This window comes from Corapipo altera, unplaced genomic scaffold (assembly GCF_003945725.1).
Source record: "Corapipo altera isolate COAL_440 unplaced genomic scaffold, ASM394572v1 69, whole genome shotgun sequence".
In the NCBI taxonomy this organism is placed as follows: domain Eukaryota; kingdom Metazoa; phylum Chordata; class Aves; order Passeriformes; family Pipridae; genus Corapipo; species Corapipo altera.
This window is the reverse complement of record NW_020884908.1, coordinates 6956511-6973477: the sequence shown is the minus strand read 5'-3', so window position 1 is coordinate 6973477 and position 16967 is coordinate 6956511. Positions and strand designations below refer to the sequence as shown.

The 16967-nt window shown below is 40.2% G+C and overlaps 1 long non-coding RNA gene across 2 annotated transcripts in view; it reads right to left on the bottom strand.

Annotated features, from left to right (window-relative positions):
• The window catches only part of LOC113951685, a 31640-nt gene extending 14969 nt beyond the window's left edge, over positions 1–16671 (bottom strand). The window contains exons 1-3 of one of the 2 annotated variants that reach the window (XR_003529246.1): positions 16491–16671; positions 7197–7350; positions 6279–6589 (exon numbers count right to left, since the gene is read on the bottom strand). This is a non-coding gene — a long non-coding RNA (uncharacterized LOC113951685). Of the gene's footprint in view, positions 1–6278; positions 6590–7196; positions 7351–16490 lie in introns of those variants that run through there. The other variant, XR_003529245.1, reaches the window with a different exon arrangement.
• Between the last annotated feature and the right edge of the window lie 296 nt (positions 16672–16967).

The following is a 16967-nucleotide window of genomic DNA, read 5'->3' as shown; positions in this document are numbered from 1 at the left end:
CTCAGGGTTATATAAAAATAGCAGTCTCATACAGAGGTGGGGTATACATTTCAGGAGGTCACTTTTTGAAGACAGACGATGGATGTTGAATGAGGAATAAACAAATACTTAAGCAGAGCAGCACACTGAGGGCTTCACAAAAACACGGACAGTAAAACCCCTCAAGTTCCTCCACAAGGTATTTATAGACAATCTAGGCAGGAGGGCTTTTCTGGTTTGCATTCAACTTCAACAGCAGCATTCCATAAATAGGCTATACACACAAAAGAAAAGCATAGCTGAAGCCTAAAGATAGAAAGCTGTTCTTACAGAGTTGCAGATTTATCATTAGCTCAGTTACAGTAAACCTTATTTGGGTGACTTGCAGTGACAGAGAGGTGACAAAGGCAAACTACTTGATGTTCAGTGTCTTCAGAGCACTCATATAGGTAACACACTTTAATTCTGTACTTTATGCCATGTTTATTGGATTTTTGAAAAGTAGGTGCTGTTAAAGATAAAATGACACTTGGTTTTTTTTGCTAGGAAATATCATAAAAACAAGAGCTCCACTTCAAGACAAAAAACAGCAATCACACAAGCTCAACAGGCCATATCTTCCTTTCAGTTCTAGCAGTGTTAATGTGGCATACAAGAGTTAATTCAAATAACTTCTTCATTTTTGCAAAGAGAGGATGATGTGTTGGCTTAGATACTGATAGCACCTCTACGGAGTAATGACAATGGTCTCACCAAAGCACGTTACAATGATAATTATATAGTGGTGGGCTGAGCTTTGCTGGCTTCTGGAAAATATGACAAAAAGCTTGTGGGTTAAGAATAGGGGGACCACTTGGCAATTACTGTCATGGGCACAACAGGTTTGACCTGGCAAAACTGATTTCCCCAAGCACACTGGTGGGCTCAGCTTTGGCCAGAATTGGGTCCTTTTTTGAGGTCACTGGAACTGGCTCTGGGGACTGTTTCTGATGTCTTCTCACAGGAATCACTCCTGCAGCTCCCCTGCTACCAAAATCTTGTCACGTAAACCAAATAAATACCTAAAAATCCAGCAGATCCCAGTCAAAAAAAATCTCTGACTTGCATCACAAATTACCTCGATTTCTTGTGCTACCTGATTTTTAAAATAACTAATATATTTTTTTGGGAGGGTGGGGGGTAGTTGGACCCCAGGCATCAAGTTGTGCTTTTTACAGGAGATCTCCTGGAAAGAGGCTGCGTAAGAGTCAGGCAGGGCCTGGATGGCAGTGTCTGGTGGGTCTGGTGCTGGAGGTAGTTTGCTGGTGTGTGAAAGACTTGGAGTTAAGTCCTTAATCTTCCACAAGCAGTCCAGTGTGACCTTAGGCAAGTCTTAGCTCTCCATCTGGAATATAGGATGCATAGCACTTCTCTGCCTGATGCTGGTACACTGAGAATATTTGCATCAAAGGTCAGGCATGCCGACACTAAGATAAAAGGGAACCTAAATGTAGAAGACCAGAAATACTGAAGATAAGAAAGAGTTTCTCTGTATCATATTTCCTTGGTAATGCAAGAGTAGAGCAAGATTTTATCCAAGATCTGTTCTAGAAGATAGTACATAGCAATAATGATGATTTGTGTTGCAGAGATGACGCAGCAGATGGTGACATGAGACAAAAAGGTGTTATTATCTCAGTGATTTTTCTTCAGATTTCAAAAAAACCTTGATATATGCATATATCAGAACGCTAGGAAAAAACTACAAAAGAATGGAGAATACTGCAAAACAAATACATTAACCAAATAATAGCAAATAGTAAATAAACCATAGAATAATCATGTGCATGTTTTATTAAAATAGATCACCAGCTGAAAACTAGCCTTTGTTAATAAGACATTGTGAAAAGGTCTATAAAATGTCCCCCACCTGGGAATTCTGATTGTGCACACTGGGAACCAGTGCGCTTTCATACATAAAACAGTGCTGGAAAACAACTATTAAAATCTGAGATGTGTGAAAATGTGGGAGTCAAAGAGCCTAAACTTTACTCCCTGATATTACTTATAGCAACCAGTTTAATTTCTGTCCATTATACTCTATAGAGCTGTAAAACAGCTACAGTGTATGTCTCTCACAAGAAAGGATGCAAGTCCAAGTTTAATAGCCATGGACTTTATGGGGAAAGGCACTTTGTTCATACCAAAATAAATCTTCTAGAGCCTTCCCAGTTTAAGGCTTCCTATTTTTTTTCCTGGGAACCTGACAGTGGAAGCTTGCCTTTCTTTGAGTCAGTGAGAGTTTTGCTGTGGATTTTACTGAGACTAGGATTATGGCTGTACCTGCATTATTATCCTTCACTGCTCAGTCAGATAATGCTGAGCACAAACCTTAGTATCATAAGCTTCAGAAGTGGAAATCAAAGAAAGAAATTACAGTTACTGTAACCCTATCATATAGATCAGCCACTAGACCTTGAATGGGACATCATACCTGTGGGGAAAACCAGATGCAAGTATCAGCAGCTGCACCCAAGCTGCCCTTACTTAGGTAGACTGGAAAAAGGCTGAGCTGCAAACATCCTGACTCTAACCCACAACTGCCTCCAATTCCAATACTCCCCCTTCTGCTGCAGTCTTAATCTGATTAAACTGTCATCACACTGTTAAAGTAATGCTTCCTGGGCATTTTATGGAGCTTGGATGAAATGGAAGGGAGTAAAATGAGGGATTCATTGAGTCCATGACACAAGGCATCACACACGTGCGTGTTGGTATCTAATCTCCCCATAAAGTTAAAATAGATTTAGAATGAGATAAGAGAGGGGGGAAAAAAGAATGTTTTACATGGTGAATTAGTTGCCTGACCTGTTTTCATAGGGGGTCACGGTCAAGCTTGAAACCATGGCTTTGAACCTTTTTGTGCTTAACAAGAAAGAAGTGTATCAGCTCACAGAGAATGGAGCCATGAGCTTTGGTCTTAGCAGTGCCTCAGGGGCTGTTTCTCTCATGGAGCACCAGGACCAAGGGGTTTTCCCTGGGAGAGATGAGTATGCAGAGGAGCCATGGTAGTTCTTGCTTCCTGGGCTCTCCTCTACTTCTGCCACTGCAGAGTATGTATGCATGCACATGTGTATGAGACCTTGCTCCCAAGATTCCAAAAGGAATATATAAGGAAACTGAGCTTTTACATCTTTTTCCCTCGGCTGCATTGCTTTCTCCCTGCTCCCTGCAATTTCCTTACTTTTTTTCTGGCCTTATGCAAAGAATTTGTGTGCAAACACCTCAGTGTCAGCCTAAGATTAAACCATGCAATCTTTTTCCTACCCTCAGTGGCTTCTTTTATGTTTTTGTTGTTGTTGCTGTTGTTGTTTTGGTTCTTGTTGTTTGTTTATTTGTTTGTTTTGGACTTTGAAGATTCAAGCTGTTTCCAGTGCTTAGTGTGTAGGTTCCATGAGCCAGTTCTCATCACTAAGGAACTCCACGTCATTTGGACCTTCAGTTCATTTCAGCATACGCATTTTTGCTGTGTGTTATAGTACAGTAGGAAGCACCCAGCAGTCGCATAGCAAAGAAGAAGGCTTGCAATTGCATTTTCACAAAGCCGTTCTCATGGTCCCAAGGGTTTTCTAATTGTACAGATAGCAAATATCTGCCATTACACTCCACGCAACAGTGCTGATTTGTGCTAAAGGCGAAACATCTCCTGAAGTGAGTGGGGAGCCTGATGATGCTTGATTAGCTGTCTAGCTTGTGTTTTGCATGAAGCAAAACTCCCTGTTGCAAAACTCCATGGCTTTCATCTGCTGCATCTGGGGCACCAGACACGACTTAGACTCCATAGCAGCAAAACACGTGCAGCACAAGAAAAATAGCCAGCTCCTGTGAATGATAAGGATAGGGGCCTCCACTGTGCATGTAACGTGACATGCCCTGCATAATACCCTGTGCATATTGGGTATGCACAGAGAAAGAAAAGTTTCTGAAAGACCATCACACATCTTCAGACTCTGGGCTGAGCTAATGGCTGGTGCTCTGAATGCTAGCATAATTTTTTTTTTGTTTTGTTTATATCTCAGACTGTTATTAATAACTGTTCATTTTCTACGTGGTAGATCCATGGAGCTTTTAAACATGTAAAAAACACCATCACTGAAGAAGCCAAGGGTGTTCACACAAGTGTCTCACTCAATATCAGACTTGCAACAACTCCGACTTGAAATGGCTGCAAATAAAAGCACCAGGAGAGACAGAAAACCAAAAAGCAAACCCTCTCCCATTCATGGGAACAAAGGTATTTTCTGCCAGATACTTTTGTAAGAGCTGAAGTGATCCCTTACGGATCAAATAAAATACACCTTTAAGGAATTCTAAATGCACGCGTGTATTCGCTTTCAGTCTCGGTGTAATGGTGGCAGTCGAGCCGTCACAATAAGCTACCCGTTGTTAACCGCCACTCAATCATCAGAGCCACCTGATGTGCCTCTGTGTAGCCTTTTAGTTCTCACTGCTGCGATGGCTTGTTACTTAAAAGAAAGCCACTGAAGGGAATAGGACTGCCAGAAGAATAAGACACTCTTACTTCTGTTCCAATTACCACAGTGCGCAAAAAAAAAATTGTTGTATTAAAAAGAAAAGGCAAGAATTAAAAAAACTAATAACGTGAAGAAGAAGCTGGAATATATCCAACAAAACATTTCTCTGTCAGAAGATAAGGCTCAGCTAAAATCAGAATACACTTTGGAAATGTGTCAGTCCTGATAACGTTTTTTTGAGAGGCTGGTTAACTCTCCAGTAATTGTTGGAATTGAAATAGCATGGATTTTTTTTTCTGTGCTCTGTTCCTATTGATTTCAAAAGTTGATTCAGCCTGTGTAACTCGCTTAGAAGCATGCCTCTGGTATGAAATGCTCCTGGACTATTGTTGTTGGACACAAATAGAAACACAGGCTAGCTTCCCTATATGCTCTTCATTAATTATTCTGGTCCACCGCTTTGCACCTTGTATACGTATTTAGGCTGAAATAAGACAAATTAGTAACAAACAAATCACTCTGAAATTAGAGAGGAGCAAGGCAGAGCAGAACCTGTTCCCTGGAGACTAAACCACAGATACTTCAACATAATGGTAAGTTTTAAATTTTTGTTCCATATTTGTTATTGGTATGATTCTTAATTGTACATTTTCTTTTTTTTCTGTCACTCAGCAAAAAGGAGACTCCTTGAAAAACTTCTTTTAAAAAGCATTCCTTCCTTGCTACTTCAAATAAATGAAAGTCTAAAATTTTGGCCTGAATTTTCTTTCCAGTAAAAATTATTTCTTTAAATTAAAACCATGAAAATGATACAGAGGCAAAAAATATTTGGCTTATCAATATGTTTTAATAAGATATGCTATAAATTTTCAGTTCACTGTGGCATACACTTTTAGGTAGAAGCGTGGCCTTTGTTTAGCCAGTTGCCTAAAGTTTAAAAAAAAACAAAGAAAATCATGTTGAAGTCAGATCACCAAATACAATAGCCTGATTACAATAGCACTAATACAATACAATAGCACTAATTCACCTAAATACAATAGCGCTAATGATTTTGGCATTCCTGTAAAAGGAGGGTATTTGTGTTGATGGCCAGACTACTTTAAAGGAAAATCTCATCCTATCTTTAGTTTTCCTGTTTAGTAAACAGGTGAAGTAATATTCTGAATATGTACCTAGTGGCTTTTTTAACATTTCACAAACTAATCAGAGAATAAACACTACATGGATTTAGACAGTCATCACTAAGCTGGTGAAAGGCAGGTGTGCAACTAATTGTAACCAGAAAATCGACGTGTTGTCTTCCAACACTGAGATTTTTATTTCTGTTCCAACTTTCTGCTTGTCTATTGTAGCGTGAGCAGTGCGGGCTCTTGGTGCCGATCCCACATCTAGTGAGCAAGCCCAACCTCCCAGCAAAAAAGCTTTCAGTTGCCACCCCACTGAGGCCTTGGTACAGCATCTCCCTAGGCCAATATGCAGAACTAAATCCAACAGGGTGGAAATTGTCCTTAGTATCAGAATTAAGCATGCTCTAGCTGCTCGTGAAGCCTTGCCCACTCTTGAGGGAAAACTGTGTGCCGTCTATCGGAATCAACTCCAAATTTGTCCAAGGGTAATTATTATTATTAAATTCTATTTATATTAATTATTATAGTAATAAAGACATGGTATTATCTTACACATATTAATTACATTATAATTAATTGAAATAATGGATCAAAATTTTTATATATTATTTAAATAAATTATTGTATGGGATTTAAATAAACAAGTATTAAGAAGATATTTTTAAACCCTGGACACCAGCAGCTTATGCTCTGTCTGTCTGTCTGCACTGGTAACATCCACTCAAGACCTGGCTGTCCAAAGGCCGTTTTTCTCCTGGTCGTTGTTTCTGCTTGGCTCAGTGGCACACTAACCCACACTGACCCACCCTCTGGACTGGGGAGAAGCACTTAAGGATGGCTTGCACGGGGGAATACTTTCTGCGAGCTTCTGAAAGTGTACAGCGTCCACAGTGCTCCCTTTGCTCCCTCTACTGGGCAATCCATTTGAGCGTCTGAAAATCATCACAGAGTCCAAACTTGGCCTCACTGCCAAAATTAAAAGCACACATTAAACCACCTTCTTTTAAATTCAAAGGGAGGTTTGCTGAAACATTTCTGGTGATGAGAGAGAAGCTTGCCCGCTACCAGCAGGCGCATGGGCAGAGGAAACTGCTCTCGAGTTTTTAACCAGCAGGAAAGGGAGAGCGCTGAGCCTTCAAGAACAGCTGCTGCTCAGATCCTGTTTCCACGGCTCTGGGGATAGCTTTAAGTATTTCTGCTATCCTCATTAGCAGAAGTATGCAAAACACAGCCTACTCTTTATGTGCGGGGGATGTAATAGAGTTTAGGCAGAAAAACTACCTGGGAAACTGGGAAAAAATGGATGGATGGGGGAAGTGGAGAAGGGTCTCCCTCTTCCCTTCTAAATTCCTTCCCTCTGCTGTAGTTGACAACAGGACTCAGAAAGTTGCTTTTGAAAACCACGTATGTAATCTACCTGGTAACATTAGGGACAAGGATGAGATGATAAAGATGATTTACCTTAAAAGTGAATGTAAGCATAAGACAGTAGGTAGGGAGCCACTTAAATTCTTCCCAGGGGCATTATGGTTTAAAAAGTGATACTTAGAATAAAAATAATGCTTATAATTACCTCATAATCTGGTAAGTGTGTAATAATCTTTGCAGCATCCCCGGTAGGCAGGAAGCTGTTACCAGTCCAGATCCACAGAAGACAAAACTAAGGCAGGAGTATCAAGAAGTAGGCACTCTGATTTGTGTTTTCAGCTATCCTCATCTGCTGCAGCCTTTAGAAAAAACAGATAATGGCTCATTGTGTCTCTATTTATGAGAGCTACAGTGTTTTCCAGAGTGGTAAGACCTCATAGTAGTGGGTACCCTTTGCCCAGCAGTTTAGGACATGGCACTATTACAAAGACTCACTACCCTTTAAAACCATGCTAACAGTTTTAAGTGAAAGACAAAATCTTGCAGGCTCCCTGTAACCCATGTCCCTGCTCAAGCATTGCAGGCCATCTGTTCCATCAGCCACACATTAATGGGAGACATACTGTGCCTGGGAAAACCAGGACACATTAAGGACAAGTTGACATCTCTGATTCAGAATTTCCTCTCTGAGCTTCAAGACATGTCTTTGGTGCTCTGGTAACCTTGAAGTTAGACAGGTGCTATCACAAATACTCTCCCCATTTTCTTCTCCAAGTAAACCACAAATACTGTAGTGATCCATTTTGCATCTGTAAGCTATGGTATGTACAAAACTTAAACTGACTGATTTTTGAGTCAAAAGCTTATCCTCATGAGCAGTTTCAGTGTGGCAGCAGACCAGGAGACTCACAGTAATCACTTGTGTATTCAAGCCTCAATTTCAGAGGAAGGGACACAGCAGAACCATGGGCTCACTGGAGGTAACTGGGACTTCCAGAAGACCCAGTTCTGTCCCTGCAGTTGTGCCCCTTCACACCCACCCTGCTCTCTTTATGGAGTCAGAGTCAGTCCCAGATCCTGTTTTAATAATTATAGGTAGAAGATACACAGAGGCTATTATTGTCCTCACTACAACAACAATGGAGACTTGTTATAATCAAATGATGCAATCAAAACCACTGTTTAAAATCAAATGGGCACACTGAAGAGGAGAATCAGTGTAGGGGCAGGAGAGTGGGTAGAAACAGGAACAGCAAAAACAATGTTGTGACTCAGCAGTAAAGCTACAGCATGACTTAGGTGAGAGGGGCCCAGGTGGCTGATAGGTGCAAGGGAATGGAGAAAGGTACCTTGTCCTGGAGCCTCCCACTGGGCTGGATTCCCCATCCCACTGTGGCATGCAGCCACTGCCCCTCCCAGTGCCACCATCCCTTGCCACCTTGTGGCTGTGTCTGGTCTGTCTGGTGGGGTTTGCGGTCTTGCTGCAGGCTTTTTTTCAGGGCAAGATCTGCTTTAAAAGCAGAACCCAGTCCTAAGCTCTCCCAGAAGGAGGGTAGGAGGCAGGTGCCCACTCTCCCTTAAAACTTGAAAATGCTGCTCCTTGAGACCTCAGAGGCATGGGGAGGACTCCCTTAAAGGCCTCCTTCTGAAACTGATCATGATATATAACTGTGCTTCTTCATCATTCTTCTCTCATTGAACTGAACTTCTCTAATCTCACCATACGAGTTAAAAAAAAAGTAATCTCTTTAATCATTGTGATGGTTGTGGCCCAGTATGATTATAAGGCAGGATATGGATGTCACAGATATTGTAGGAGACCTGCATATATCTCGCGAACAAGATGACACCAATAAAATTTATAGGCATGAAAATGCTGTCTTTGAAAGCCTTACTCTCACCTTCCAGTAATTTAGTGAAACTCCAGGCTGTATGTGTAGCAGTGATTATGGAGTAAAGGCTTGTACCACTGGAGTGGATGAAGACAGAAGCTGTACAGACAGTTAAAGTGCCTGGACAGTCTCTTGAGAGATCCAGTTTGTGATTCATTTGGTTTACAAGAAACTGGAAACAGCCCACAGAAGTGATTTACAAGATTTTTAGAAGATTGATAAAGCTACAGTATGCTGAGCTGTTGAACACCAGCAGCAATTTTTGTCCCAGATGGAGGATTAGAAACAGGTCTTAATGAGTTGTTTAAACATTTCAGTATTATATTTTTTATGCACATAATTAAATGAGAAAATAAAAGGCAAATATGAAATGATCTTTAAAAGAAAGAAACAATATGAAAGGCAAAGTGAATTATAGAGAAAAAAATTATATAGAAAAAATAATGACTAGAACAAAGTGATTCCCATACAACAGATAAACTCTCTGGTGCATTTCATCTCTTTGTACTTGCAGACTATCTGTGAGTAGATCGTGACTTCTTCAGAGCTAATAACACTTAGAGTTCCTTTAATGAATTACTGATAAATTTCTAAGCTTCAGAACTTGATGTCTTTTTTTTTTCTTTTTTTTTTCTGTGCATGGAAAGTATTTGCTCTTTCTCTTGTAGCCCAAGAGAGCCCCAAACCCCACTGCAACAGTTTCCTGTGGATTCCATGCTGTAAGCATTTACTATAATGTCCATGGGCAGGAAGTTGCTGAAGCCTGGTCTAATGCTTCTGCATCTGAGAACAGTCTGGTTTGGTACTCAAGAAAGCACCAAAAAGCTGCAACTGGCGCTTTTCTTATATCCAGGTTGTTTCTAATGGCTTTCTCCTGTGCCGTGGCCCTGATGATTGATGAACTGTCGGCTCATCCTCAAATCACCTTCATTTAGCCATTCCCAGTGAGACCAATTGCCTCCTTCCACAGACACTGTAGAAAATTAAAAGCTTGGAGAATTCTGCCATGTGTGAGATATGCTTAAGAGGGGTCAAAAAGGTTCAGAAATTTTGGAGAGCAAGGGAGCATAGATGAGTTGCGTGACTGCCTAGCCTTTCTTTTCACAGGAAAATATAATCATGAAGAAATTATCAAATTATAATTATCATTAACCACTTGCAAAGGAATACTTAAAAGGAAGTGTGGCTGAAACACAGGCATTGTATGAAAATGTTCTCCTATGTCTAGTATAATAATCAAATAAAGCTTCTCATAACTTCAGTGGAAGCGAGTTGGCAAGGCAGGCTGAATGTGTCCCTTGATACAGCCCAAGATGCAATTACAGCATGCAGTAAAACTGGTGGAGATGAAAACCAAATATTTTTCTCACCCCAATATTAACGTGAATACAAAAAGCTGTGGTGTCTTTCTGTTCTCTAGATATATTAATTTAAGAAACTACTGCAAAACGTTGTCAAAAAAACATTTTTGTTTTTCCAGCAGATCTGCTACAATATTTTAGAACCGGTATTTGGTGCCTTTCTACAAAGCCATGTGGATTCCTTCTCAGTGATTTATCTCTCTTACCTAAGCAGACAATGCTTTAGTTCTCACTATCATAAGAGTCTTGAGCTGTCTTTTTGCCTAATTGGCCACTGATCTTATAATCATTCTTGCTGCCAATCGTGCTATGCTCCATTGATTTCAACACAGCTTTGCTCATAGCCTCAGCTGCAGGATTAGAGTTTATAGGACTCTCATATGTAGACAGTTGAAAAACACCAATTATTTTTCATAGGAATTGTTTTCTTCTTAAAAAATACCAGTGAAAACAGCCTTCTTTGTTACCAATGAAAAATGAAAGTGAAAACAGAAAAGACTGACCAAAGCAATAAAAAAAGTGCATTTCCCCCTATCTTGTTTTGCTGTAAAATTTGTTACCAAAAAATAGGGAAACAAGAATAAGGCCCTTCTGATGAAAGCCCATTTCACACAATCTTCTTTTGAGTGAAAAGTTACCACTTAACTTCTCTAATAAGGCCACAGGACAGCTGTAGGGCACAAAAGATCTGGACCATAGTTACATTCAGCAGTGCAAATGGTAATCCCTTTAGATCTTCACTTACTAAACCACACTGCAGTGCTACAACTATGGAAAACCCTTGAGGAAAGCAAGAGTTCCTAAAATATCTCTCTCATGTGATGAGAGTCTTTTTTTGGCAGCCTCTCATTAAGACCTGCCCAGGCTCCTTCTTGCTTGGTTTGCAGGTTTGGGAGAGATCATAGTCAATACTTGCTGCAATTTGATTGGAAGACTATCAGGCTCAAAGTAATTCTTTCAGTGACAACTCTCAAACCTTTGAGATCAAAGGTGCTGACTGAAGTTGGTTTTCACATCGAGATTACAACATTATTTGATTTCATAGTAGTGTAGTCCCCAGAGAAGACATGAGTTGATTATGCAGTAATTCCAGGAGTGCCTCAAATCTCTCAGGGAGAGATGAATTCCATAAAACCAATTTTAAAGAAAGGACAATTGACCCTAGTGGCATTTTTTGTTGGTGGTGTGCTCTTATTTTTTTTTCAGGAAAACTGCAAGTCCTATTAAGATGCCGTGCAAATAATTGAGTCTGACAGTCTGTGGCTTCAACAAGCTCTCTGTTGGGGGTGGGGAGGAAGTCTAGAAGCCAACTGAGGGCTAGATTATGGATCACAGACCTTGTACTCCTGTTTCAAAGGTACATTACAAAAACAAAGGCAATAAGCAGCTTACCAGGCTCCAGGGAAGACCCTACGGCGTTTTACTGCGAGTCTACAGACAAGTTCATACTACTGCACGTGGTGTGGGATATAGGTGCAAGTTTATGAATGGAGACAACTAAAAGTGGCACTCAGAGTTGTTTAATAACTCAATCACAGCTTAGAAAGCCACGTATGAACAGTGTTAGGTCAAGTTAAAGACTAGCAAAGGATATAATCTAGCAATGAAGACTTTCATGCCAAGAACTGCTGTATGGCAGAAATCACCAATACATACTTCATGTTGTAAAATTTTCCTTACCAGAGGAATAGAAATAATATTTCCCCAACCTATTGTTGTGGCAGCATGCGGGCACAACTTTTTCTGTAGAAAAAGGTGGGTAAGGCAGAAAGAACATCTAGCCCAAAACTAGACTTTTTTTATGAGTCTATAGATCTCCTCTTGGGCAGGCAGTAATGGAACAATACCTCCCATTAGCAGAGGCATTGCTATTTATAAATGTTTATTCTATATTGTATTTCTAAATTGTATTTAGAAACCATTGTTAAAAAGCAAGCATGTAATAAATTTCTGCATTATTTTTGAAATTCCTTTGATCATATATTGTTTTCAGAACATGAAGGCAGATAGACAATCTGGCCTGGAGGAGTAAAATGGCACAATCAACTTTCTGAAGTATAACTATTTCCAATTATTGATGTTAAAAAAACCCCAAACCCAACCGAATGTTAAATCTTCCTGAAATGCTGGCTCTAAAATTAAGCCAAAGGCAGACACTGTGCATCGCAGAATCCTGTGTGTGCAAAGAAATGACCAACTTTCCTGTTCCATCTCATGAACTGGAAAGAGATCTGTTTTCTCAAAGGATGGTCTGAGGCCACCAAAATGCCTCTTTTTACAAGCAACATATGATATGAGAGACCTAACACCTGAATATTAGAAAAGAAGCTAACTGAATGTTCCTCAACACATCCATGTATCCAGCATCTCAGGCTTTTGCAGAAATAATTGGAAAATGCAAATGTTTGTGAATCACACAAACTACACATTATACAATCTTTAATTTCCTTTTGAGAAACAAATACTTTGAAAGAAAGGAAGTAATGCTTCGGAAGGAGTATAAAAAGCACCAGGTGCTTTTGCACTTAAGTGTGCTGCTTCCAGAATCAAAACCTATCAACTCTAGTTTTCAAAAAACAAGATCACTTTGAGAATCTGGTCAGAGAGCTATTAAAACCAAAGAGACTTTTAGAAGCACAGTGACTGAGGTGTTATCACTCTCAGGTACATGTGGCCAATATTCAACCAGATTCTGACACCTTCACTGTACCATCCAATTCTGCAGAATTAACAGTGCACGTAAGGACTGGAAAAGAACTCATTTTTTATTTTTTTTTTTTTTAGAGACAAAATCCAAAACAGGTTTGCACTTTTTTTTTTTTATTTAGCAGTTGCAAAATATGTTGCCAACAGGCCATTCCGTAACTGAGACCCAAGGCAGCAGAAGACAGCAGACAGTTTCTCTGGAAAATAAGACAGTAAACAAGCAAGAGAAGAATCAGATACTAATTTCTTCTGTTATATTGCTGAGAAGTCTGTCTTTTGCACATAGCTTTCAAAAATTTAACAATTCTCTAATGAGAGAAGGAATTGTTTGTGAGCAGGAAAGCTCTAATATTACAAAAGGAACTGTTGGGAAAGGCAGATGAAAACTCAGAGAAATGCCTCCAAATAGCAATGGCTGGTGAAATATTAGGAAATATTAGGGAAAGACAAGACAACAGCAATCACTGTTGTGGGGCACTGTGACAAGGTGTACCAGCTGTGAAAAGCAGCGTACATAACCATCCAAGGTGAAGCTGTCAGGACAAGGTTGCCAGGTAGTAAAGACAGAAGAAGCAGTGGGCAGCCAGTGGAAGGATCAACAACCCAAGTCTTCAGTTAACAGGTAAGGTGTCAAGGTTGACATTGAGCCAGGACACTGTTTTAGGAGGCAACCACTTACACTGTACCCCTTAGTAGGGTGGAAGCATTTCCTTGAAACCCCCAGGGAAAAAGGGTAAGTACAAACACACATGCCCTCCTTGAGGCATATAATATCCAGCAGGTTTGAAAACTAGCCATTGTGGTTATATACTTAAACTGCATAATCCTACAGGCATGTGAAGTCACGACTGAAGACACTGACCTCACCACGTCATGAAAGAGGTGGTGGCCAACAGACAGTTTGGCTAAAGCAGCACTGGCCAAACAAAAGTTTGGAGAAAACACTAAGTAATGAGTCTGGGAGCTTGGAGCTAAAACATAGTTGCATTTATAACAGTCTCACAAACTGTTCTTTTCATAGCCAAAAGGGATTCTTTTGGTCTATTTATTTGTTTTTAAAAACAATGGAGCCCTCTCCTGTTACCCCACATGTGGCATGTGAAACAAACATTTAATAGAGTATTTAAAAATAAGCATTTTGAACAATATGTGTACTTTATTGTGCCAAAACTGGCATTTTGGCAATGTGTTGATTTTAACATAGCAATGAGGAGTACCAAAGCACTCAGGATGTGTCTTTGGAAGCAACTTGACCAAAAAGAATAAAGATTTCTAGAAGTCATTTTACCTCTGCCCCAAAAAGCCTACCACTGCTTGTATTTACTGTGTTCAGTCTCCAGATGAGTTGCCTGTTTCCTCTCTAGACACTAAGACCTGCCTTCATCCTCAAAATAATTCAGGACTGTGGACAAATTATTTTCTTGGTTACTTTTTTTGCAGTGCTGTGGAAATCTATTGGGGTGAACATCTGTTTTAGAAAAAAGGATGAAATTTGACCTTGTCTGTCTTACTGAATTGTGCTTTGGTATCCCAGTCTTTTTCTGTGACTCCACTTCTTAACCTTGTTTCTCCCTGGCTACCCACCTCCATGTGGTTTTTCCTTGGAGATGGTATTGTGGAATCAAAGCACTACCTCAGAAATTTCTGCAGCCGGGTTTTGAGAAAGGCTTTTTTGGTGACATATACAGTAAAATAAAAATCACGTATTACTGACGGGGATTTTTTTTTACCTGGTGGCACCAGGAGATGTTTGCAGAGACTGACAGTGTCTGAATACTTATCTTTTACTGCAGGTATGGCCTTGAAAAGTCTTGATTTTGTGTCAGCTTTGATTAAGCATGGCTTGTCTCTCTTACATGAGACTTTGTGACAGGTTTTCTGTCTTCCCAGCATGCTTGTTGTAGGTGTTCTCAAAAACTGGTGTCTCTAATCATCCCTTCCCTTATTCTTATTGGTAGCATGGATGAAAACATCCCTCTTTTATTTTGCAAGGCACTAAGGAAAACACTCATATTCTGCTTAATGCTTACAGATGGAAAGATCATATAGTATCCTACAGGGAACAAATCTCAGTCTTTTGCTTCCAGTGTGTTTTCTTGCTACGTTCCCATATAACTCTTTTCCTCTGTCCAGGAAAGACCAATGCTCAGGACAAGATCTCCCATCAGCTTTTCTTTAACAGTTAAACTCATCAAAGCAATTTCCCAGAAAAGTGCTAACAAAACAAAATGATGACCTACGTGTGGTATCATGATAGCAATAGTCACAGTCAGATAGTTTACTGTACATGAACGTTTTCATGTTTGCTCTTCCCTTCAATAAAAGCTTTAGGAAACATCACGAGCAGAAAAAGCAATGAAAGTTTAGCCAAGCTAAGTTAAGCTTAGTTTAGTCTGGTTTAGTTTAGCATCAAAAAGGCTGTATAACTCTGATGAGCCTCTGTGACCATCTCAGCAAGAAGTTGAAACCCTAGGGGGCATTTTGCCTGAAAGCCTGGGGGAGGGAAACAGTTATGTTGTGTCTTCAGTAATGCCCTGCTGAACAGCGGCTTTTCCCAACTCCATGGCATCTTGATGACCTTCTGCATTGAACAAATGTGCCCCTCTTGGCATGCTGGACCCCATGCTTTCACTCTGGCTTGCCCAGATGTCCTGAAGAATGCTTGCATGGGTGACCTCCTGTCTACAGGAGGAGTCCTGTGCTCAAACACACAGGAGGGCAATACTTGCAGGAGTTGCACACACAGTGAGCAAGAGCATTGTCCCAGCAGTTGGCCATCTTCAGATGGAACCCAGGTTTCTCTGCGTTTTTGGCAGACACCTCCCCTGCTTTGCAGACAGTATTGGAAAAACGGTAAACAGCCCTCTCTTCAAGTGTTCAAATACCTGGCAGGACTAGTCCCCAGTGATGTCCTAGAGATGCTAGTTGAGCAAGAGAAGCCAAAAAGCCAAGAAGACCAAGAAGCCTTGTCCTTCCCTCCTGCATTTAAACTTTAGGTTTTGACAGCTTAAAGGGTAGGTATCAACCCCCCACCCAGCAGCAATCTGCATTGCTTTACTGACTGCACTGGAGCTCAGGTGCAGACCAAGGGTCTAGCCTTTGTTTCTCTGTTACTGTACCAACTTATTCAGAATGTTGACTTTAATAGCTGAAGAATGGATTGATACACGTCCATCTGCTCACTACAGATTAAAAAAGCAAACCATAAAAACACAACCTGGTCTTGCTGAAGTCAATGCACAGAAAACCTTGCATCAAATACATTAAGGAAGCAGTTAGGCTGACAAAAAAACCATTTTATTCAGATGAAAGTTGGGTCTAGCAGTCTGATTTTGACTCAAAGAATGCATTTAAACTGAAAAATTACTTTTTCCTTTGAGCTTACACCTTAATATTTCCCACCTTTAAAAAAAAGAATGGAATTAATAAACTTTGCAATATGGGGAATTCAGATTTTGATACTGTTCTCTGCAAGAAATACAGACATATGAGAAAACACAGATATAAGCACAAGTTAAACCTTGGAGAAGTGATACCAACCTGCTTTCTGCTCCTGATAACCAAGATGTAGGAAGGAATTTCTTTCTTACACAGGTGTTGTTTTTCAGGAGCTTTCCGCATGGACTCAGATTGCTTGCTGGGCAGGGATTACCAGCATTTTGCATCACTTCTTAGTGGTTATGGACTGATGACTTTCAGGACATGATGTAAAATGCCATTGCTCTTTCCTCGGGCTACTAGAGAATAGGAAAGATAGATTGATGACTGTTGTTGGATGTGTTTAGACATCTCCTGTTTATCTTTCTAGCTACTTTTTTTTCCTCTCTATGAAGATAGCAGCAGAATTGTTGGTTTAAATGTCTGTCTGGAGCAGCTAGAGGCAAGGGCTTTCCCCAGTAGTGTGTCAATACAAGCAAAGAAATAATAAATATCCAATTTTGGCTCAGGACTATGATGCACAAAACAAAAATAAAACCCACGCCATGTGCCAATCATTCAATCTGATCATTCAACCCA